At 40.1% G+C, this 25,132-nt stretch overlaps 1 protein-coding gene and 1 pseudogene across 1 annotated transcript in view; one reads left to right on the top strand and one right to left on the bottom strand.

Moving 5' to 3' along the window:
* LOC115149648 (tripartite motif-containing protein 16-like) overlaps positions 1-25,132 on the bottom strand; it is a 1,197,515-nt gene that overhangs the window by 348,100 nt on the left and 824,283 nt on the right. The window lies entirely within an intron of this gene.
* LOC115149574 (zinc finger protein 180-like) lies at positions 555-25,109 on the top strand (annotated as a pseudogene).

The raw sequence follows: 25,132 nt of genomic DNA, 5'->3' as shown, positions 1-25,132 counted from the left end.
AGTACATCCATAACTATCGGTTTCCTCATTAGCAGGGAGGAGTTTCTACAACCAAATTGCATGTGCATCTCCCTCGTGCCGCAATTTTAGGAAACACAGAAAGGGCCCTATATGTGAGACCAAAAGTCGTCTGGCACAGTGCTTAGAGTTTCAACAACATGAATAACTTATTTCTAGCCTACAATCATCGATGTTACTACTAAAATATGACTGTTCTTGCTCATTTTAAGACAATTGTCAAATAATTGTAACGTTCATTACAGACTTCAATTGTTGTACAACATCATGGCAACGCTGTTGGCATCACCTTTTACAGTGGATTTCCACTGTTGTGGGCCTTTAACCATCTGTCTGACTTTGTTGTTCACACAGGAGAGAGGCGGGACTATCGTGGATCCTCTGGGGAGCCTCAACAACCTCATGATTCTGACGAGGCAGAGAAGAGTCTCTCCAGATCAGAACACCTCAAGAAACACCTGCAGAGATCCACAGGGAAGAGAACTCACTGCTGCTCTGACTGTGGGAAGAGATTCACCTCCTCATCAAGCATTAAAATTCATCAGAGAATCCACACAGGAGAGAAATCTTATAGCTGTGATCAATGTGGGAAGTGTTTTACTCATTCAACCAGCCTGATATCACACCAGAGAACACACACAGGAGAGAAACCTTATAGCTGTGGTCAATGTGGGAAGAGTTTTGGTCAATTTGGCCATCTGACAGTGCACCAGAGAATCCACAAAGGAGAGAAACCTTATAGCTGTTATCAATGTGGGAGGAGTTTTACTAGATCTGGCTTTCTGACTTTTCACCTGAGAACACACAGGAGAGAAACCTTATAACTGTGATCAATGTGGGAAGAGTTTTACTAGATCTGGCTCTCTGACTTTTCACCAGAGAACACACACAGGAGAGAAACCTTATAGCTGTGATCAATGTGGGAAGAGTTTTACTACATCTGGCTCTCTGACTTTACACCAGAGAACACACACAGGAGAGAAACCGTATAGCTGTGATCAATGTGGGAAGAGTTTTACTACATCTGGCTCGCTGACTTTACACCAGAGAACACACACCGGAGATAAACCTTATAGCTGTAGTCAATGTGGGAAGAGTTTTGTTACATCTAGCTCGCTGACTATTCACCAGAGAACACACACAGGAGATAAACCTTATAGCTGTGGTCAATGTGGGAAGACTTTTACTCAGTCAACCAACCTGATATCACACCAGAGAACACACACAGGAGAGAAACCTTATAGCTGTGATCAATGTGGGAAGAGTTTTACTACATCCAGCTCTCTGAGTTTACACCAGAGAATACACACAGGAGAGAAACCTTATAGCTGTGATCAATGTGGGAAGAGTTTTGTTCAATCTGGCTCTCTGACTTTACACCAGAGAACACACACAGGAGATAAATCTTATAGCTGTGGTCAATGTGGGAAGAGTTTTGTTACATGTATCAGTCTGACTTTACACCAGAGAACACACACAGGAGAGAAATCTTATAGCTGTTATCAATGTGGGAAGAGTTTTACTCAGTCAAACAGCCTGGTACGACACCAGAGAACACACACAGGAGAGAAATCTCTTAGCTGTGACCAGAGATAATCTGATTAAAGATCTCTGGTCAAATTTTAGAAAATACATGGAGTTGTTTCATGATATCAATGAATTAATGTCACAATGTAGAATGTTTTAACATTGTAGTAGGAGTATTTTAATGATGTCACAATGTAGAACCCTTAACGTTTGTCCCCTGTTCTATTGATTTAAACATGATATGGATATTAGCCTCAGGGGGAAAATCCAGGCTCTGAAATGAAAGAGTACTATTTATGAGAGTACTATTTATGTGATTTAACAAAAAGTGACTAACAAAAAAAGACTTGCGTTACACTTACCACGTTGGTGACCCACTGGAATCAAAATGCAACACTTCAAAATGTAGCTAGCTTTTTACCACAAGTTGTCCTCTAACCAGTGATGTACACATTATTCCCTCCTCTCACAAATGATTTTAGCATGATATTGATGAGTGATGACAAATAAGTGTTGCGTTCCTTTGTTTAGCGACCCCTACATTTAAATGTATCACTCCAAAATGTAGCTGCCTGTCTTCTGCAGGTTGTCCTCTAATCAGTGAGGTAACAGATATCTCCCATTTCCATGTGCTTTGTTTAGTTGTGTTAGTTTCAACAGCACGTACAACCTGATTTCCCCCCTAATCGATATCAGTGATTTATTGCTACTTGTCAAAACTAGAGCATTTCTGGTGCATGTGCAGTTTATAAGGTGCTTGTTTAAAAAAATACAAGTAATATGATTATTGTGGCAGATGTTTGTGTATATAGCACATTTTATGTTTATGTTTTCAATTCATCCCAAACTGTTTCTGCATATTGGTTTTTGATTTGGGAACGTTAAAACTGTGTTTTGACATTGGGGATATCCCACCTAGCAAAATGTAATTGAAAAGACGTTGAAAATAAGGCATGCAATCAAATATTTCATATTTACATTTCATGTAACATTTAGTCATGAAAATTATTAATGCAACCAACTGACCATTTTTTTGGTACAATAATATTGACGTTGTTGCCCTGCTTTTAGAATATCAGGGTTCATTCTCAGATGTGCCAACCCAAATGTACTAGAGCATGACATTGGGGACTGGGCCCTGATCCAACAACATGCCTATCTAGTGAACCCTGAAAAGAGAGAGAAGCTCCGCAGTGAGGTGGAAAGTTACTACGGATATTGCAGGAGTTTCCTCTTGAAATCAGACATGTCTGTGGTAAGGACAACTTGGTTTCTGATTGTCTCAAGGGTGGGCAGTAAAAAATCTTTGTGTTTAGCCAGTGAGTTGCCATGGATCACAATTTATTTTGACTGCACGTTTTTCCGTATTGGAGATGAGTTTTGTTTGGGCTCGTTCCAAGGGGACCAGAGTTCTAGAAGCTAGTGACTTTTTTAAAATTAAGATTATAGAAAAATATATGTATTTAGAAATGTGTTTTTTATGTGTTTATATTGGTGAAGGTGAAGCTTTGTAGATGATTATAATGTGAAATGGAAGTTGTTTTCTGTTGATGGTGAGCAAACTTGTCCAACAAAAATATAGGATATTTTATTTATGTTTTGAGGTTGGACTTTAGCACGTCTAGCTCGTTAGCACGTAGGACGCACTGATTGGTGTCACCTCGTTAGTCAGTATGTGTTACACCTGTGCTGGCTTGTCCATCTCGTTAGTGGGAAGGTGTTTCACCTGAGCTGGTCCAGGTTCTATTTAAGAGTGTCTGGCCCAGTGCTCCAGTTGTCTTGATTGATGTGGAGAGTCAACACCTTTAGTTGTTCCACCTTTTTGGTTTTCTTCCTGTCTTTAAGTTTGTTGTGGGTTTTTCTTTTGTGTCTTTCAGAACCCCTCCTAAAACCCCCACCTGTTTAGTTGTGGTTGTTGTCAGTTCCTCTTCTGTTTGAGCAACATTTTAGATTTTTCTTGCTGGGAAACATAACAACAAACAATGTAGTAGAACAAGCTTATATTTTGGTTTGGATATTGCATCCAATTGTTCATATTTTAATCAATTGCATTTCCTTCAAATGAATTAGAATGCTCATTAGTCTTTCAGTTATTGTTTTTTATCCTCTTATGTTTGTGTAGTAAATGTTTATTTTCGATGTTTTTGTTTCGTTCTGTGAAGCCATTGTGTTGCATCCATGTCTGAAATGTGCTGTATGAAGCTTGATTTGAACATATTGTAAAATAAATGAACCCAATGACTGATTAATCAACAGACACTTACAAAACCAATGAACAAATCTGTGCAAAAGCAACACATAGCTTCATCCATCTTAGTATTAAAAACAGTATAGTTTCAATTTGTCTTCCACTATGTCAAAATAGTGCATGGTATGTAGGTTTAGTATCACTTTTCAACGAACCCAGTACATTTGTTGAAAATGATAAATTCCCCTGCAATACAATCACATTTAGTCATATTCTATAAAACACTCAAAGTAATAGATATGGAGCATCTAGGGTCTCAGTTACACCTGGCACATAAATGTGACTTCTGTCATCCGATCACTCCAAGCTGCATTAGGTTCAAATCTACCAGGATGGGCCTTTGACATAGTCTGGATGCAGTCAGGCCACTGAATATGCATAAGCAATGAAAAGAGTAGTGGGGAAAAGTACATACTACACAAATTACCTTCATAATAGCAAAGAACTAATGTGTGTGCCTGAGGGGAAATTAACTTTCATACAGACAAAATGGGTGATAAATTACACCAATATCAGGGGACAATTTGCGCTGCTGCTGAGAAACATCTCCACAGTGTTTTGCCACCACCATGCTTCACCGTAGGGATGGTGCCAATTTTCCTCCAGACGTGACACTTGGCATTCAGGCCAAAGAGTTCAAGCTTGGTTTAATCAGACCAGAGAATCTTGTTTTTCATGGACTGAGAGTCTTTAGGTGCCTTTTAGCTGTCATGTGCCTTTTACTGAGGAGTGGCTTCCATCTAGCCTCTCTACCATAAAGGCCTGATTGGTGGAGTGCTGCAGAGATTGTTGTCCTTCTGGAAGGTTCTCCCATCTCCACAGAGGAACTCTGGAGCTCTGTCAGAGTGACCATCGGATTCTTGGTCACCTCCCTGACCAAGGCCCTTTTCCCCTGATTGCTCAGTTTGGCTGGGCGGCCAGCTCTAGGAAGAGTCTTGATGGTTCCAAACTTCTTCCATTTAAGAATAATGGAGGCCACTGTGTTCTTGGGGACCTTCAATGCTGCAGACATTTTTTGGTACCTTTCCCCAGATCTGTGCCTTGACACAATCCTGGCGCAGCGCTCTACAGACAATTCCTTTGACCTCATGGCTTAGTTTTTGCTCTGACATGCACTGTGAACTGTGGGTCCTTTTATAGACAGGTGTGTGCCTTTCCAAATCATGTCCAATCAATTGAATTTACCACAGGTGGACTCCAATCAAGTTGTAGAAACATCTCAAGGATGATTAGTGGAATCAGCATGCATCTGAGCTCAATCTCAAGTCTCATAGCAAAGGGTCTGAATACTTAAGTAAATACATTAGTAAGTACAGGTGCCCCTCCACCCTCTGGTGGGATGAATCATGACTACAGAGAAACCTATTTCAAATACTTAGATTTGTGTGTTTTGGGTATATGTTGTGAAATTGTTAGACAACGCTTGTTAGATATTACTGCACTGTCGGAGCTAGAAACACAAGCATTTCACTACACCCGCAATAATATCTGCTAAACACGTATGTGACCAATAAAATGTGATTTTGATTTGAAATAAATATCCTATTTATCAAAGGTGCTTTTGGCTGGGGTCAAAATGACTCCAAAGGATTTGAATTTGTTAAAAGTCCATATTGATACAGAAACACTAAACCATGATTTAGATGTATTAACAACCAGTTGATTGACAAAGTCATGAAAAATTGGAAGAATTGAATAAACCACATTTTGGCTATGATAAAAGATATGCCTCTGGGGTCAAAATGATCCATGTCAGAAGTATGGTTCAATGAAAATATGTAGTGAGTGTAAAGTTTGTTTTAAATTCTCACTCATTAAACACGAATCAATCAACACATGCTTCTCTTTGAACGAATTAATATAATATTAAACTTTATGAGATAAATTAAAAATAAACGTTTGGTTCCTCAACTGCGTTGCCCTCCAGTCAGCAGATGGCGATGTGCGTCTTTTAGGTTCAGGCGATGCTGCCAGTGTGACGTATAATCTAGTGGACGGGACGCTCCTTCAACAACAACAGCTAGTCAGACACCTCGGTAGCTTTCTAGCAAACATAGCTACAACATTCACGCTCTTTACACTGGTTTGGTGTATATTAGTCGCTGTGTATTAAACACACTTCTGTTGTATGTACTTGTTGGCCCATTTAATTATATATTTACGTTGTTTGTCAGCTAGCTGGTTTGCTAAGTTACCTTAGAACTAGGCTAGTCGCTAATGCTAGCTAGCTAACATCCCCGACCATGAGTTCACTAAGTTACTCTCATCCTGCTAAAGAAGATGAGGTCTGCTGGACGGAGAAAGAAGCTCTAGTGAAAGAGGAGGAGGAAGAGGAGGCTGTTACAATACAAAAACAAGTAGAGGGTGAGGCTGTTACCGTGAAAGAAGAAGAGAAAGACGTTTCAGTGAAAGAAGAGGAAGACGCGTTCAGAGTGAAAGAGGAGGAGGATGTTACAGTAAAAGAAGAGGAGGAAGAGAAAGAGGAGGATGTAGTTTATGGAGTGAAAGAGGAAGGAGAGGAGGAGGAGGAGGCAAAAGGTCAGATTAACACCAGTAAATACTAATATTTAATAACGGGGCACAAACCCTGCAGTTGTTGAACTGATGAACACATACGTGGTTTTAAAGCAGCAGTGGTTTTGTTTTCCATACATTTTAACATGCAACAATTTCAAAGATTTTACTGAGTTACAGTTCATAAAAGTCAATTGGGGCACAAGACCCAGCCAAACAGAATGAGTTTTCCACACAAAAGGGCTTCATTACAGACAGAAATACACCTCCGCACCCCCCTCCCTCAGACGATCCCGCATGAAACATGGGACCAACACTTTCCATGTTGCGTTTATATTTTTGTTCAGTATATAAACTTAGGAACACTTATCAGCGTAGAGCCCTGAACTATAATAATAAGGCAGCAGTTTATCTGGCAGGACAGTGTGGTGTGTAGTGATCAGCAGTTTATCTGGCAGGACAGTGTGGTGTGTAGTGATCAGCAGTTTATCTGGCAGGACAGTGTGGTGTGTAGTGATCAGCAGTTTATCTGGCAGGACAGTGTGGTGTGTAGTGATCAGCAGTTTATCTGGCAGGACAGTGTGGTGTGTAGTGATCAGCAGTTTATCTGGCAGGACAGTGTGGTGTGTAGTGATCAGCAGTTTATCTGGCAGGACAGTGTAGTGTGTAGTGATCAGCAGTTTATCTGGCAGGACAGTGTGGTGTGTAGTGATCAGCAGTTTATCTGGCAGGACAGTGTGGTGTGTAGTGATCAGCAGTTTATCTGGCAGGACAGTGTGGTGTGTAGTGATCAGCAGTTTATCTGGCAGGACAGTGTGGTGTGTAGTGATCAGCAGTTTATCTGGCAGGACAGTGTGGTGTGTAGTGATCAGCAGTTTATCTGGCAGGACAGTGTGGTGTGTAGTGATCAGCAGTTTATCTGGCAGGACAGTGTGGTGTGTAGTGATGTGTTATGGAGGCACTTTGGTGATTCTTCATGTTCATCATTACTATTGTATCTAAATGAATTATTTTAACACATTGGTTAAAAGACTCTTGTCACAAAAATGTAATTACATTGAGCAATATACCACATTACTTCTTACTTACATTCCTTGTGTTACAAACATTGCCAAGCTGCTCATTAGTTTCTTGTTGTTGGGATTTTTGGTGTGATCAGTCATGGCCAAAAAATATTTGGGCTGGTAAAAAATCAGTGGCTGGTATATTCTATCATCTGCCTGCTACAGTGGCTGGTATATTCTATCATCTGCCTGTTACAGTGGCTGGTATATTCTATCATCTGCCTGCTACAGTGGCTGGTATATTCTATCATCTGCCTGCTACAGTGGCTGGTATATTCTATCATCTGCCTGTTACAGTGGCTGGTATATTCTATCATCTGTCTGTTACAGTGGCTGGTATATTCTATCATCTGCCTGTTACAGTGGCTGGTATATTCTATCATCTGCCTGCTACAGTGGCTGGTATATTCTGTCATCTGCCTGCTACAGTGGCTGGTATATTCTATCATCTACCTGTTACAGTGGCTGGTATATTCTATCATCTGCCTGCTACAGTGGCTGGTATATTCTATCATCTGCCTGTTACAGTGGCTGGTATATTATATAATCTGCCTGCTACAGTGGCTGGTATATTCTATCATCTGCCTGCTACAGTGGCTGGTATATTCTATCATCAGCCTGCTACAGTGGCTGGTATATTCTATCATCTGCCTGCTACAGTTGCTGGTATATTCTATCATCTGCCTGTTACAGTGGCTGGTGGACCAAAATCAAACTAAAACAAGACATTTGTCAAAGTTTGTAAAAACATTTAAATATTCACTACATTGACTATCTGACTTTGACGTTCATACAGGAGAGAGACGGGACTATCAAGGATCCTCTGGGGAGCCTCAACAACATCATGAAGCTGACGAGGCAGAGAAGAGTCTCTCCAGATCAGAACACCTCAAGAAACACCAGAGACCCACAGGAAAGAAACCTCACTGCTGCTCTGACTGTGGGAAACGTTTCAAGTCTTCATCAGAATTGAAAAAACACCAGCGAGTACACACAGGAGAGAAACCTTATAGCTGTAATCAATGTGGGAAGAGTTTTACTCAGTCAAGCCACCTGGTATCACACCAGAGAACACACACAGGAGAGAAGCCTTATAGCTGTGATCAGTGTGGCAAGAGTTTTACTCAGTCAAGTAGCCTGGTATCACACCAGAGAACACACACAGGAGAGCAGCCATATAGCTGTGATCAGTGTGGCAAGGGTTTTACTCTGTCAACCAACCTGGTATCACACCAGAGAACACACACAGGACATCAGCCATATAGCTGTGATGTATGTGCGGATAGTTTTACTACATCAAGCCAGCTGGTAGTACACCAGCGAGTACACACAGGAGAGAAACCTTATAGCTGTAATCAGTGTGGGAAGAGTTTTACTCAGTCAAACAGCCTGAAATCACACCAGAGAACACACACAGGAGAGAAACCTTGTAGCTGTGATCAATGTGACAAGAGATACTCTCATTCAAATGGTCTGATTAAACATTATAAAATACATGCAGGAGATCCACTGAGTGTAGAATGACCTCCCACAACAGACCTGGGTAGTAGAACACAGAGTGTAGAATGACCTCCACCACCAGACCTGGGTAGTAGAACACAGAGTGTGGAATGATCTCCATCACCAGACCTGGGTAGTAGAACACAGAGTATAGAATGATCTCCAACACCAGACCTGGGTAGTAGAACACAGAGTGTAGAATGATCTCCAACACCAGACCTGGGTAATAGAACACAGAGTGTAGAATGATCTCCAACACCAGACCTGGGTAGTAGAACACAGAGTGTAGAATGATCTCCAACACCAGACCTGGGTAGTAGAACACAGAGTGTAGAATGATCTCCAACACCAGACCTGGGTAGTATAACACAGAGTGTAGAATGATCTCCAACACCAGACCTATATACATCAAATCACATTTTATTTGTCACATACACTTGTTTAGCAGATGTTATTGTGGGTGTAGCAAAATGCTTGTGTTTCTAGCTCCTACAGTCCAGTAATATCTAACAAGTAATATCTAACAATACACACAATCTAACGGAATGAAATTAAGAATATATAAATATTTGGATGAGTGATTTCAGAGCGGCATAGACTAAGATACAGTAGAATAGGATAGAATACAGTATATACCAGAGGTGGGACCAAGTCATTGTTTTACAAGTCACAAGTAAGTCTCAAGTCTCAGCACTCAAGTCCCAAGTCAAGACGAGCTATGGGGCGCAATCGGGCGATGTAGGCTTGTACACAATCGCCCAACCTTAACACACACACACACACACACCCTCTGTGTGTGGTTACAGTAGGCTAACGTATGTCAATGGTTTTAGGAACAGCAGTAACATCAGGCAGGATTTAGACTACCAACAGCCTGGCCAGTTGTAGCTCAATCTTGGGTGCAATGATCACGTTCCCGCACTGACTGACTGTGTGGAGGCTCATTGATTTAATGTTACGTTAGCCTACATGCTACACTAGCAAAAAATTATATAGCTGTCGGCTATATTAGCCACGACTTACCGTTCTTTGTGCAGCTTCAAATGTCGAACAAAGTTGGAATTTGTTGCGCCTCCGTCTGTAATTTTCTTCCCGGATGTTTTGCAAGTTGCAATCCGTTTTTTGTTGATACAGCGTAGTCTTTATATCCGAAAATAATAATTACATCACGCGTTCCAATGGTAAAACGTTACAGTTCATTGTGACACGGTCACTTTGCCTGCTGTTTATTGCCACGTTGGGATGCAACCTTTTTTTAATATCCTTTTTTTTTTTAAATATAAATATAATTTTACCCATGTTTTTCCTCCTCAATTTCAATCTTGTCTCATCTTTGCAACTCCCCAACAGGTTGGGGAGGCGAAGGTCAAGTCCTACGTCCTCAGACACACATTATAGCAAATACATTTTGGCTCTCAGTTAAAGGAGCTACAATTAGAATTTCATTTGAAAAAATTAAGAAAATCTCGGTAATATCTGCATTAATAGTGGAATGATCGTGTTTCACAATATTCCTTCACAAAAAATATATATTTTGGGGTCAGCCAGGACTCATATACCAAAGACTGATCCTAAAGTAATCTACCCAAGGCCCTACAAGAAGTTCAGCCAGGACTCATATACCAAAGACTGATCCTAAAGTAATCTACCCAAGGCCCTACAAGAAGTTCAGCCAGGACTCATATACCAAAGGCTGATCCTAAAGTAACCGACCCAAGGCCCTACAAGAGGTTCAGTCAGGACTCATATACCAAAGACTGATCCTAAAGTAACCAACCCAAGGCCCTACAAGAGGTTCAGCCAGGACTCATATACCAAAGGCTGATCCTAAAGTAACCTACCCAAGACCCTACAAGAGGTTCAGCCAGGACTCATATACCAAAGACTGATCCTAAAGTAACCTACCCAAGGCCCTACAAGAGGTTCAGTCAGGACTCATATACCAAAGGCTGATCCTAAAGTAATCTACCCAAGGCCCTACAAGAGGTTCAGCCAGGACTCATTTGTGGATGAGGTTCAGAATGTGTGATGGCTGGAAGAGTGTAGTGAGAATGATCCTGAAAGGGCACAGAGTGTGTTTCTGAAATGATTTATGAGTTTTGTTGATAAGCAAGGCCCCAAAAAGAAAACAGACTGAGGTCAAACGATGCCCCAGGGATTGATGAGCTGAGAAATGTAACGGTTCAACGTAATGAAACCAAAAAGGTAGCGAACAGATCTGTCTGATGAGCAAAGTTATTGTAAATGAATACATCTAGTGACCAAGCTAGACCAGTTATTGTAGATTAATACATCTAGTGACCAAGCTAGACCAGTTATTGTAAATGAATACATCTAGTGACCAAGCTAGACCAGTTATTGTAGATTAATATATCAAGTGACCAAGCTAGACCAGTTATTGTAAATGAATACATCTAGTGACCAAGCTAGACCAGTTATTGTAAATGAATACATCTGGTGACCAAGCTAGACCAGTTATTGTAAATGAATACATCTAGTGACCAAGGTAAAAAGAAAGGATATTATCATCACTAAATCAAGGCTGATGGACAACATCTATGGACAACTTTGATTCAACACAAGTGGCAGACATGTTTGAATTCTTACCCATTATGACATTCATTACCAAAACCACCTGACATTGCAAATGACTTTAATTACTGTTTGACAGGTCAGGTGGACACATTGAGAAAGGAGTCCAACTGACGGCTCCCTGAATCGGACCGCAGAGTGAAGGAAAAGCAGCCAACAAGTGCTCAGCATATGTGGGAACTCCTTCAAGACTGTTGGAAAAGCATTCCAGGTGAAGCTGGTTAAGAGAATGCCAAGAGTGTGAAAAGCTGTCAATAAGGCAAAGCGTGGCTATTTGAAGAATTTCAAATATAAAATATATTTTGAATTGATTAATACTTTTTTGCTTACTACATGATTCCATATGTGTTATTTCATAGTTTTGATGTCTTCACTATTATTTAATCTACTATGTAGAAAATAGTAAAAATAAAGAAAGCCCCTTGAATGAGTAGGTGTTCTAAGACTTTTGACCAGTAGTGTATATTATGTTATATAATAAATATGTAATAACATTAAAACATAACTGTTTGTCCTTATAGGGAACCAGATTGTGACTACAACTCAGTTACTAAGTCTTTAACAACACTGTGTTGTTACACTGGTGAGTAAAAACTCATGCTTCCTACACTTTAACTTTTTGTCTGAAAATTAAAATATACATTTTACTTAACTGCGTTACCCACTCCAATCAGCAGATGGCGGTCTGGGAATTTAAGGTAATACTGTTGGTGTGACGTATAATCTAGTGGACGGAACGCTTCTTTCAACAGCAGCAACAGTTAATCAGATACCTCGGTAGCTTGCGACACAAAATAGCCGAACCAATAAAGCTCTTCAGATTTCTGTCGTCTAGTTAGTTATCCGATTTAATTTCATATTTACGGTGTTGTTGTTATTTGTTAGCTAGCGGGCTGGTTAAGTTAGCATTAGCCTAGCTAGCTAACATCTCCGACCATGAGTTCACTAAGCTACTCTCCTCCTGCTAAAGAAGAGGCCTGCTGGACGGAGAAAGAAGCTCTCGTCAAAGCGGAGGAGGAAGAGGAGGCTGTTGAAATACAAAAACAAGTAGAGGGTGAGGCTGTTATAGTGAAAGAAGAAGAGAGAGACGTTTCAGTTAAAGAAGAGGAAGACGCGTTCAGAGTGAAAGTCACATCCAAAAAGGAGGTGGAAGAAGAGGAGGAAACTGGACATCTGGGCCCGGTTTCCCAAACGCATCTTAAGGCGTCCAATGGTTCTAACGGTGAACTCAGCCATAAGATGGTTTTGAGAAACCGTTCCCTGATTAACACTAGTAAGTACTGTCTTAAATACAGAGGCACAAACTCTGCAGTTGTTGAACTGATGTGTGGTGTTAAAGGGGAAATCTGCAATTGCTACATCCATTTTTGGACTTTTAAATTATTTATAGCCATTGATTCTTGAAGAATATAACACATGCCTCATGAGCTTAGTTCAACTGTTGTACCCCATCAGAACCCCAAATAAGCTTTTTTACTCCAATGTTTAGAAACAATGTAAATCAACACTGTATAGCCTCTGTCTATGCATTTGAGACTAGTTACATTTCTCCAGACCCATCCATCAGCTTATTACCAAGACAGTGTTTGAACTGCAGATTGGTTGATTGATTGATGTGTTTTTTTTAAACAGCAACAAAATGGCTGCCCAGAAACTTGGCGTAACAGTAACATCTTGGCGTAACAGTTATTAGGTGTTGGTTTGACAGTCAGGTTTGAGTTCAGCTCAGGGCAACCCCCTGAATTCACTACACTATGAATACAAGGACTGGCCATCCATGATGTCATAATGATAGTTTAAGCAGGTTTCTAGGCTATATAGTATATTCTAGAATTCATCCATGATGTCATAATGATAGTTTAACCAGGTTTCTAGGCTATATAGTATATTCTAGAATTCATCCATGATGTCATAATGATAGTTTAACCAGGTTTCTAGGCTATATAGTATATTCTAGAATTCATCCATGATGTCATAATGATAGTTTAACCAGGTTTCTAGGGTATAAAGTATATTCTAGAATTCATCCATGATGTCATAATGATAGTCTCTAGGCTATATAGTGTATTCTAGAACTGCCAGTGTAGATTTCTTGTGGAGGCAAATTATTAGAGCTGTTGATAAGTCATTTGTATAATATTCAGCCAATTTTTTTCATGCCATTACGTTAAAGACGAAACATACCTGGATTCAATTACATTCATGAATTGGTTTGAAACCTTTGTTTTAAAACCTTCTCAAAGTTGTTCCCTTGACGGATTTGTAGAAAACAGTTTGTCGTAAAACACTTTTTTTATTTATTTAAATGTAACCTTTATTTAACTAGGCAAGTCAGTTAAGAACAAATTCTTATTTACAATGACTGCCTACCCCGGATGACGCTGGGCCAATTGTGCGCTGCCCTATGGGACTCCCAATCAAGGCCAGTTGTGATACAGCCTGGATTTGAACCAGGGCGTCTAGTGACGCCTCAAGCACTGAGATGCAGTGTCCACTGTGCCACTCTGGAGCCCCAAAATCATGTTATAGGCCTACATTTGCACACAGGCCAGGTAGACTAGTCCTACTTCTATATGTGTAATCAGGTGTGCGTCGTTACTCAACATTGACAGGAGTGTTTCAAACAAAAGACAATGAATAAATTGACAAAACTGACGCGTCTTGAGGGGTAAGGTCTGGGTGGTCTGCCAGGGGCCGTTTCATTTAGTATCTGTTTGGGTCGGCATGGGGAATGATTGTATTTCCCCATAGTATGTTGTACCGAAGTTGACCGACTAAAAGGGAGTGTAAGTTAATGACTATTGTTGGATTCTAAACTTTGAACATATTAAAGACATGATAGATCAGACGCAGAGTATATAAAGGAGTGAGATCTGTAGAAAGACAGAGTGGCTGTGGAATGTGCTGGGTGGACAGGAGGAGATCACAGGATTGCTTTAGGGGGAGCGGATGGACATCTGTGGATTAGGCGAAGGAGGGGTTGAGGTCAGGAGGTCAGGTCAGATACCCTGAAGGGAGTAATAAGGGTTTAGTATCCTGTTACCCTCTTCCTGACGAAACCAGGAGATGTAATGATTGGATAGGAGTGTCCAAAGTGGGGTATATATACTTGTGATGGTGAGAACATGTTTTGTCTGACTTACAGCTGTAATGACCCTTTGGGAAGAATTAAACTTGGTTAACCTCTCTGGGATTTGTCAACCAAGAGTCAGCCAGTGAAATTGCAGGGCACCAAATTCAAACAACAGAAATCTCATAATTAAAATTCCTCAAACATACAAGTATTATACACCATGTTAAAGAAACTTCTTGTTAATCCAACGTGGATTTAATAGTATGTTGTACCTAGTTTCCCTCCTTCAGGGAACAGTAGTTATATTCATAACGTGTGGATTTAATAGTATGTTGTACCTAGTTTCCCTCCTTCAGGGAACAGTAGTTATAGTCATAACATTACGCTTGTCATATGATGAACTTCAACTTAAATACTGGATCTTGCTGTCGGACAGTTTTTTGTATTCAGATCTCTGAAATGCTCTCTAACTACGTAACATTTAGTGTCTCCTTATGTTATGCTGGGAAAACAGTTTTCATGGGAACCGAAATCCTAAATCATTTCAGAGTTTGCTAAATCCAGTGGTTCTAACCGAGAGTCATCTTAACTTTGTTGACAACACCCAAATGGATACTGTCATTAATGTGGTTCTTCAATAATTACACGTTATTCTTAATACTGTAGCTGTTTAGTTACAGTCACATGTTCAACTATCATCAGCTGATCCAGGAAATAATTTTCTGAATGACAAACATCACGACATGCAACAACAACCAAAGTGCTTCTTCATTCATTACTCTGGTAAAGACAGTTATGCGGTGCTCCACGTTGGATCCAACATCCCTAACAAATTCATTTTTATACTGCGTTATTGTCTGCTTGATTTACAGTAGGGTCTCGTTAGTCTGTTTGCACACAGAGATACTTAGCTCATAATGTGTAGAGAACTGTTCCTTGATGGATAGGCTATTGTACAACACACAGAGCTATTTTCCTTTATTCGGGACATTTAGAATGACAACACATTACAGAGTAGCCTCGTGGGATTATTCACAAAATTATCTGGTGATCAGGTTATGAAATGTCATGACAAAGACATTTTAATTTCCTAGTTTCACCTGAAATATTAAATGATTTATAGTCCTAGGTCTATGTTGTTGTTAGGTGAAGTTATGGGTCCTACAGTAGGTCTATGGTATTGTTTGGTGAAGTTATGGGCCAATTTGTTAAACACTTAGTGTACAAACCCTCATTGTCATAGCCTTCCCTGTGGCTCAGTTGGTAGAGCATGGTGTTTGCAACGCCAGCATGGTGTGTGCAACGCCAGGGTTGTGGGTTCGATTCCCACGGGGGGCCAGTACAAAAAAATAAATAAAAAATGCTTGAAATAAAATGTATGCATTCACTAATGTAAGTCGCTCTGGATAAGAGTGTCTGCTAAATGACTAAAATGTAAATGTCAGGCTGATGGCAAAGCTAGCCATAGAGCATTTTACTGGTTGAAGTGTTTTTTAAAGTATAAATCAGTTGATTTGCGACAATAACACAAACATATTAAGCAGGTGATTCAAGCGAGTCTTACAGTTATAATCCAAAAGTAGTGTGAAATGCACTCATAATCAACCTGTAAATGGAGGCTATTTTTGCTGTCAGCCTATGAGAACTCCCCTGAGTTTTCCCTCACGGTGGTGAATTAGTGAATAGACACAGAGCTTAATGTGAGTTTCCTTGAGTAGCACTCCTGATCTTGTGCTGATAGTGAGCTGTAATATTCAGAATACTTTGTGGAAAACTAAAATCTTCACTCACCATTTTTGCTCCAGGCAGATATACTACATCCATAACTAGTGGTTTCCTCATTACCAGATATACTACATCCATAACTAGCGGTTTCCTCATTACCAGATATACTACATCCATAACTAGTGGTTTCCTCATTACCAGATATACTACATCCATAACTAGTGGTTTCCTCATTACCAGATATACTACATCCATAACTAGTGGTTTCCTCATTACCAGATATACTACATCCATAACTAGTGGTTTCCTCATTACTAGATATACTACATCCATAACTAGTGGTTTCCTCATTAGCAGATATACTACATCCATAACTAGTGGTTTCCTCATTACCAGAAATACTACATCCATAACTAGTGGTTTCCTCATTACCAGATATACTACATCCATAACTAGTGGTTTCCTCATTAGCAGATATACTACATCCATAACTAGTGGTTTCCTCATTACCAGATATACTACATCCATAACTAGTGGTTTCCTCATTACCAGATATACTACATCCATAACTAGTGGTTTCCTCATTACCAGATATACTACATCCATAACTAGTGGTTTCCTCATTACCAGATATACTACATCCATAACTAGTGGTTTCCTCATTACCAGATATACTACATCCATAACTAGTGGTTTCCTCATTACCAGATATACTACATCCATAACTAGTGGTTTCCTCATTACCAGATATGCTACATCCATAACTAGTGATTCCCTCATTACCAGATATACTACATCCATAACTAGTGGTTTCCTCATTAGCAGATATACTACATCCATAACTAGTGGTTTCCTCATTACCAGATATACTACATCCATAACTAGCGGTTTCCTCATTAGCAGGGAGGTGTTTCTGCAATCAAATTGTGTGCACATTGCCCTCATGCCCCGATTTTATTGAACACAGAAAGGGGCCTATATTGGAGACCAAAAGTCGTCTGGCACACTACTTAGGATGTCAACAACTTTATTAACTTATTTCTAGCTACCACTAATGTGAAAACAAGACAAAATTACTTGTTGCTAACTTGACTGTCTTAATTGTCAAATCATTTAACAGACGTCAATTGTTGTACAACTTCATGGGTATGCTCTGGGCATCACCTTTTACCTCAAATAAACAGTGGATTTCTGCTGTTGTGGGCCTTTAACCATCTGTTTAACTTTGTTGTTCACACAGGAGAGAGACGTGACTATCGTGGATCCTCTGGGGAGCCTCAACAACCTCATGATGCTGACGAGGCAGAGAAGAGTCTCTCCACATCAGAACACCTCAAGAAACACCAGCAGAGACCCACAGGGAAGAAATCTTACTGCAAATTGTCGTCAGAACTTAAAATACACCAGCAAGTACACACAGGAGGGAAAGCTCACCACTGTTTTGATTGTGGGAAGAGTTACTCAAGAGCAGATGCACTGAAAGTACACCTGAGAATTCACACAGGAGAGAAACCTTTTGGCTGTGATCAATGTGGGAAGAAATTTACTGTGTCAAACTCCTTGATAGTGCACCAGAGAATACACACAGGAGAGAAACCTTACAGCTGTTATCAATGTGGGAAGAGTTGTACTACATCTAGCCATCTAATTGTACACCAGAGAACACACACAGGAGAGAAATATTTTATCTGTGATCAATGTGGGAAGAATTGTAATACATCTAGCCATCTAATTGTACACCAGAGGACACACACAGGAGAGAAATCTTATAGCTGTGGTCAATGTGGGAAGAGTTTTGGTCAATCTGTCCATTTGACAGTGCACCAGAGAACACACACAGGAGAGAAATGTTATAGCTGTGGTCAATGTGGGAAGAGTTTTGGTCAATCTGGCCACCTGACAGTGCACCAGAGAAGACACACAGGAGAGAAACCTTTTAGCTGTAATCAATGTGGGAAGAGTTTTAGTACATCTGGCTATCTGACTATACACCAGAGAACACACACAGGGGAGAAACTTTATAGCTGTGATCAATGTGACAAGAGATTCTCCGATAAAAGATCTCTGATCAACCATCAGAAAATACATACATGAAGGAGTTGTTTCATGATATCAATTAAATATCCCACCTAGCAACATGTAATTGAAAAGAAGACTATGCTCGAAGTCCAATATACGTTCGGTTTTAGTTGAAAGTTAAAAATATGTATTTTCGGGTTGTTTTTTTCAATGACTTGAAAACAACTTCATTTCAACGTACTTGCAGTCTATTCACATGGACGCAGTATAATTTTTCCATTTATGTTTTGAGGTTGGACTTGCGCACGTATAGCTCGTTAGCACGTATAGCTCGTTAGCACGTACAGCTCGTTAGCACGTAGGACGCACTGATTGGTGTCACCTCGTTAGTCAGTATGTGTTACACCTGTGCTGGCTTGTCCATCTCGTTAGTGGGAAGGTGTTTCACCTGAGCTGGTCCAGGTTCTATTTAAGAGTGTCTGGCCCAGTGCTCCAGTTGTCTTGATACATGTGGAGAGTCAACACCTTTAGTTGCTCCACCTTTTTGGTTTGCTTCCTGTCTTTCAGTTTGGTGTGGGTTTTTCTTTTGTTTGCCTCTTCTTGGGCAGATTTAGTGGGTCTCATGGTGGGTGACTTTTAGCTCCCAGTTGTTGTTACTAGTCAACTTTCAGTGGACACTGTGAGAGCAAAATTGCAAGATTATGATATTATACTTGTATTGCATCAAATGGTTGTTTTATGCAACAGAATAGAGGGTTCTTATAACTATTGTGTCTGTGTGTTCTACTGAGGATGGGCCTCTGGGAGAAAACACTGACAGGAGATTTACAATGTCTTTTGGGTGATAAAACCTAAAGAGACTGCATTCCAGAGTATGAGTTAATGTTTCTGTTCTATATGGTACCAGGGAGAGATGACCCCAGGGCCAGACCCTGGTCTCTACACAAAGAGTACTGTTTTTACAGCAGATACTCTCTGCTGAGAATTATAAGTATCTTTCATACAAATCTTAACCTTGTGACCCGTTCTATACATCTATTGTTCGTCATGTAGGTTGAAAGGGCTATAAAAGACCTTTGTACTTTTGTCCCGTGGGTCCACCAGCCATCATTATCGTAGAGCACTCAATTGATTCACCCTGTATTTATGCATTGTATTGACTTGCTCCCTTATTAATAAGTGAATAAAGATTTAGTTTAAGATTAACTCAGACTTGTGTGATAAGTTTGTCTCCTCAATTGATATTATAAAAAATTAATCACCACATTTGACGATGGGGATGTGAATCTTGACTTGGTGTCCGCTCCTGACGACCTGGGTAAATCGTGCACGAGGGATCCCTCAAACTTGGGATCTCAGGGAGACCACACTTCAGGAACAGAGCAAACGGACCCACTTTTGACCTGAGAGGCAGCGAGCCGAGTGGATACCACTTCTCAAACATAGTTTTTAAAAGAAAGAGGTGAGCGAAACACGCAAAGTGGAGTTTTTAGAAAAGCCTCGTAGGCTCTGAGTGTGTTTTCCTGTGTGAAGGGGGCACCTTGGAGGTGTAAACAGGGCCCAGTCAGGAGGCTCTGAGTGTGCATTCCTGTGTTGAGGTGTAAACAGGGCCCAGTCAGGAGGCTCTAAGTGTGCATTCATGTGTGGAGGTGTAAACAGGGCCCAGTCAGCTATCTGGATGAACAGTAGAATCTGTGTTTACTAGTTAAGACCATTTATTATAGAGTATAAGATAGTAAGGTGCCCCTGTAATTGTTTTAAACCTGGACACCATTTTAGAAGTATTGAAAGATGTAAATGTATGAGTTACATTATCCTAGGAACTAACCATGAAATAGAAATGTGAAAATGTTCCTGCAGTTTAAAATATTGTTGAAAAACAACTAATTGATTAGGTATGTTTGAGAATAGCATTGTGTGACTGTGATATGAGAGTTGTGTGACTGTGATAGGAGAGTTGTGTGACTGTGATATGGGAGTTGTGTGACTGTGATATGAGAGTTGTGTGACTGTGATATGAGAGTTGTGTGACTGTGATATGAGAGTTGTGACTGTGATATGAGAGTTGTGATTGTGATATGAGAGTTGTGTGACTGTGATATGAGCGTTGTGACTGTGATATGAGAGTTGTGTGACTGTGGAAATGAGTCTTAATCTGTCGTTTGGATAGTAACATTTAGAAATATGCTGAATCAGATGATTGAAATGTGGATAATAAGTGGGATGATATTTTAGAAAGCAGCGGAAGGTCTATAGTTCCTGGGAGGCTTGATTTTGCCGTGGTCTCTGGGAGGTTAGAGAACCGTTGAGGATCCCATGGTCATTGTCCATTGTGGATAAGAGCATCTGCTAAATGACGTAAATGTAAAATTGTCCGGGAAACAAACATGTTTTTTTGGTTCCGTTAATCAGATGAAACCAAAGTTTATTTTTTTGTTCTGCTGGGAGTATGTTTGGAGAGCTGCTTCGTAGCTGTGGAGAGTCCTTGAAAAAGCAAATGTAATGGTTGTTGTGACTACCTGAGAATTTCTTACGTTTTATATGGATTCTGTGATTATATGAACATATGATGAATTGTATGTGTGTATAATCGATTACTAGAGGTTTGATAAAGTAATACTGGGAATATAATTAGATACCATTTAAACAACCCATATGTAGACGAACGTAGGTTTTGAGTTGGTATCTTTAATGGATCATTTGATAAAGATGAGGGTTAAGCATTATTAAACAGTCTACAAAGTCTGGCCAGTTGTCTCAGAAACTGATGGGAGTGTGTCCACTTTAGGTTATGTTACCCTAACGATGTAACTATAAAACGTCCAGGTACTACGATTGAAATAAAACAATTGTTTGGGGGGGGGGGGGGGGGGGGGGGGTAGATGAGATGAGAAGCAGGACAGGTCACCGTCCTTAGTTAGTTAGTTAGTTAGTTAGTTAACGAAGCTAACGTTGGCTAGTTCATTATCACAAAAGTGAGAACTGCTCTAGATTGTAAACTTACATTAATGAGTGTAAAGCCATATTGTCTTTATGGAAACGATATACAATATATGGGAAAGAATATAGTTGAGGAAATAATCCAAACCTAGTTGTGCCTAGTTAGGACATAACGTTAGCTAGCTAGCTAACGGTACTGTACTGTAGCTCATACAACGCCGACGGTCAAACCCGGCTTTCTAATATTTACGTTCATTAACTATAGTAACGTTATGGAAGATATTCACAGAAAACCAGCATTGTCTTCGTTATTCATTATTAGTATGTTATATTATTATAATAAATTATTTCGAGACATATTCAGAGCCAAACATCAAACCAACTTAACCTTTTTAACTGTTGTCGCATCCAAACTTGTCACCATCGTTTTCAGTTGTAATTGCGAAGTTCCCGGAAGAAGTCCAGCAACAACGGAGGTTCCTCGATGAACCCACCTTCTAACAAGTTCTTTGAAGAACCTTTTGGGGCTGTTTTTCATTGACCAAGAACCCTACGGTTCTTAGGGGATCTGAGAACAACTCCAGTTGAACCCTTCATTTTTAGAGTGTAGTCGGCTCTATTTACTCTCAGATTCAAACATGATGATTAGCATTAACGATCAAGTCAGCTGCTGCTGCTCCAATACAGTATGAGGTGAGACGGTGAACTGATGTTGAACTGGGCAGTCAGCTGCTGCTGCTCCAATACAGTATGAGGTGAGACGGTGAACTGATGTTGAACTGGGCAGTCAGCTGCTGTTGCTCCAATACAGTATGAGGTGAGACGGTGAACTGGTGTTGAACCGGGCAGTCAGCTGCTGCTGCTCCAATACAGTATGAGGTGAGACGGTGAACTGATGTTGAACCGGGCTGTCAGCTGCTGCTGCTCCAATACAGTATGAGGTGAGACGGTGAACTGATGTTGAACTGGGCAGTCAGCTGCTGCTGCTCCAATACAGTATGTGGTGAGACTGTGAACTGATGTTGAACTGGGCAGTCAGCTGCTGCTGCTCCAATACAGTATGAGGTGAGACGGTGAACTGATGTTGAACTGGGCAGTCAGCTGCTGCTGCTCCAATACAGTATGAGGTGAGATGGTGAACTGATGTTGAACAGGGCAGTCAGCTGCTGCTGCTCCAATACAGTATGAGATGAGACGTTGAATCATAATGATTAAGTTAATTAAAATGAATTAGTGAAACTGTTAAAAAATAGTATATGTATATGTCATATTAAATATATTACTGTATTGTTATCATATAGTAACATCATGGAATATTGTACATTATATTAAATATATTACTGTATTGTTATCATATAGAAACATCATGGAATATTGTACATCATATTAAATATATTACTGTATTGTTATCATATAGAAACATCATGGAATATTGTACATCATATTAAATATATTACTGTATTGTTATCATATAGAAACATCATGGAATATTGTACATCATATTAAATATATTACTGTATTGTTATCATATAGAAACATCATGGAATATTGTACATCATATTAGCATCAACATACATTATTGTTTCATTCAATTTCACATAAATAAGGATATTTAATATTTTCAAGTTCAGAAGTCAGAACCCATCACCTGCTATGTAAAAGAGATAGAAGAATGCACAATGGTCAATGCTATCTGGGATCCTTGGTACATCCCTACCCTAAACCCTAACCTTAACCATTTTAAATGTCAACTTCAACGGGCTAGGGACGTCCCAAGGATGTATCTCTACCTGAAAATACATGATCTAAGTGATTGATAGTTGGTATTCAGCAGTCATAAAGCCTTATTTACTTTAATGAACTACTAAAACAGTGATTTTGTCAGACAGCATAGACAGCAGCTCTACACTTTATTGACTGACTGATCCATTCATCCTTCCATCCCTCCTCAGCCTTCCTCTCCTCTGAAGACCCAGTGAGGGTGGAGCTCAGTCAGAGAGCTGTTGAGGGACTGGTTAGGAAGAACACTTCTACAGCCAGAGTGGTGAGAGGTCACACATGGTTCAGATGGTAAATATTTATGTCCCCTTAGCGGTTCATCACATCAGCAAAAGGGAATATGTTCCATCTATGTTTATCTACATTAGTGCAAATTGTCCACTGGTATTGGTGTAATTTCTCACCCCTTTTGGCTGTATGAAAGTTAATTTCCCCTCAGGCACACATTTGTTCTTTGATATTATGAAGGTAATTTGTGTCAAATGTACTTTTCCCCTCATTCACCCCATCTCTTTACATTGCTTATGCATATTCGGTGGCCTGACTGCATCCAGACTATGTCAAAGGCCCATCCTGGTAGATCTGAACCTAATGCAGCTTGGAGTGATTGGATGACAGAAGTCACATTTAGGTGCCAGGTGTAACTGAGGCCATAGATGCTCCATATCCATTACTTTGAGTGTTTTATATAATATGACTAAATGTGTTTCTGTGTTGCAGGGGCAGTCAAGAAATGGAACAGCAAGGCCACAGAACATGACATAATCAGAGCTGTGGGAGACCACCTCAAGCCCCTGGTAGAGCCGGGGGTGGTGTTTACCACTCCACCACGCCTTCAGCAGGCTGGAAAAGTGGGATTGATCTGGTTGATCCATTTGTTTGTTTCGGTTTGCAGTAGTTGAATCCTTTGACGTATTGTTGAATTAAACATTTATCTTCAACAAATGCACTGGGTTGGTTGAAAAGTGATACTAAATGTACATAACATGCACTATTTTGACATAGTGGGAGAAATACTGAATTTATACTCTTTTTCATACCAAGATACGTGTTGCTTTTGTACATATCTGTTGATTGGTTAGTCATTGGGTTCATTTATTTTACAATATGTTCAAATCAAATCAAGCTTTATTTATATAGCACAATTCAGACATGGATGCAACACAATGGCATCACAGAAAAAAAAAGAAAAAAAAATATTTAGTATTCAAACACAAGAGGATAAAAACACAATAACTTAAAGACTACTGAGCATTCTAATGAAAATCACAACAAACAGAAGACTAACAACTGAAAGACTAATGAACACCATTGATTAAAATATTAACAATAGGATGCAATATCCAACCCATAATATTTTGCTTGTTTGTTGCTACCTTCCCCATCAAGAAAACAAGAAAACCAGAAATACATAGAAGAGGGAACTAACAAAGTGTCACTGACAACAACCACAACTAAAAACCGGACCAGCTCAGGTGAAACACCTTCCCACTAACGAGATGGACAAGCCAGCACAGGTGTAACACATACTGACTAACGAGGTGACACCAATCAGTGCGTCCTACGTGCTAACGAGCTAGACGTGCTAACGAGCTAGACGACGTGCTAACGAGCTAGACGGGCTAACGAGCTAGACGTGCTAACGAGCTAGACGTGTTAACGAGCTAGACGGGCTAACGGGCTAGACGGGCTAACGAGCTAGACGGGCTAACGAGCTAGACGGGCTAACGAGCTGGACGTGCTAACGAGCTAGACGCGCTAACGAGCTAGACGTGCTAACGAGCTAGACGGGCTAACGAGCTGGACGTGCTAACGAGCTAGACGTGCTAACGAGCTAGTAACCTGTAACACCTTCCCCCTTAAGACAACAAATATATCCTATATTTTTGATGGACTAGTTTGCTCACCACCAACAGAAACAACTTCCATTTCACATTATAATCAACTACAATGCTTCACCTTCACAAATATAAACATGGTGTCTACTGGCTGTCAACAATTAAAAACAAGAAAAACACGAATATATTTTTCCCCACGAGCTTCTAGAACTTTCATCTTCCTAAAGGTCTCACTCCTGTGTGTGTTCTCTGGTGTACTGTCAGACCGCTAGATGAAGCAAAACTCTTCCCACAT

Source organism: Salmo trutta, chromosome 15 (assembly GCF_901001165.1).
Source record: "Salmo trutta chromosome 15, fSalTru1.1, whole genome shotgun sequence".
Lineage (NCBI taxonomy): Eukaryota > Metazoa > Chordata > Actinopteri > Salmoniformes > Salmonidae > Salmo > Salmo trutta.
This window is presented reverse-complemented; position numbering and strand designations above follow the sequence as displayed.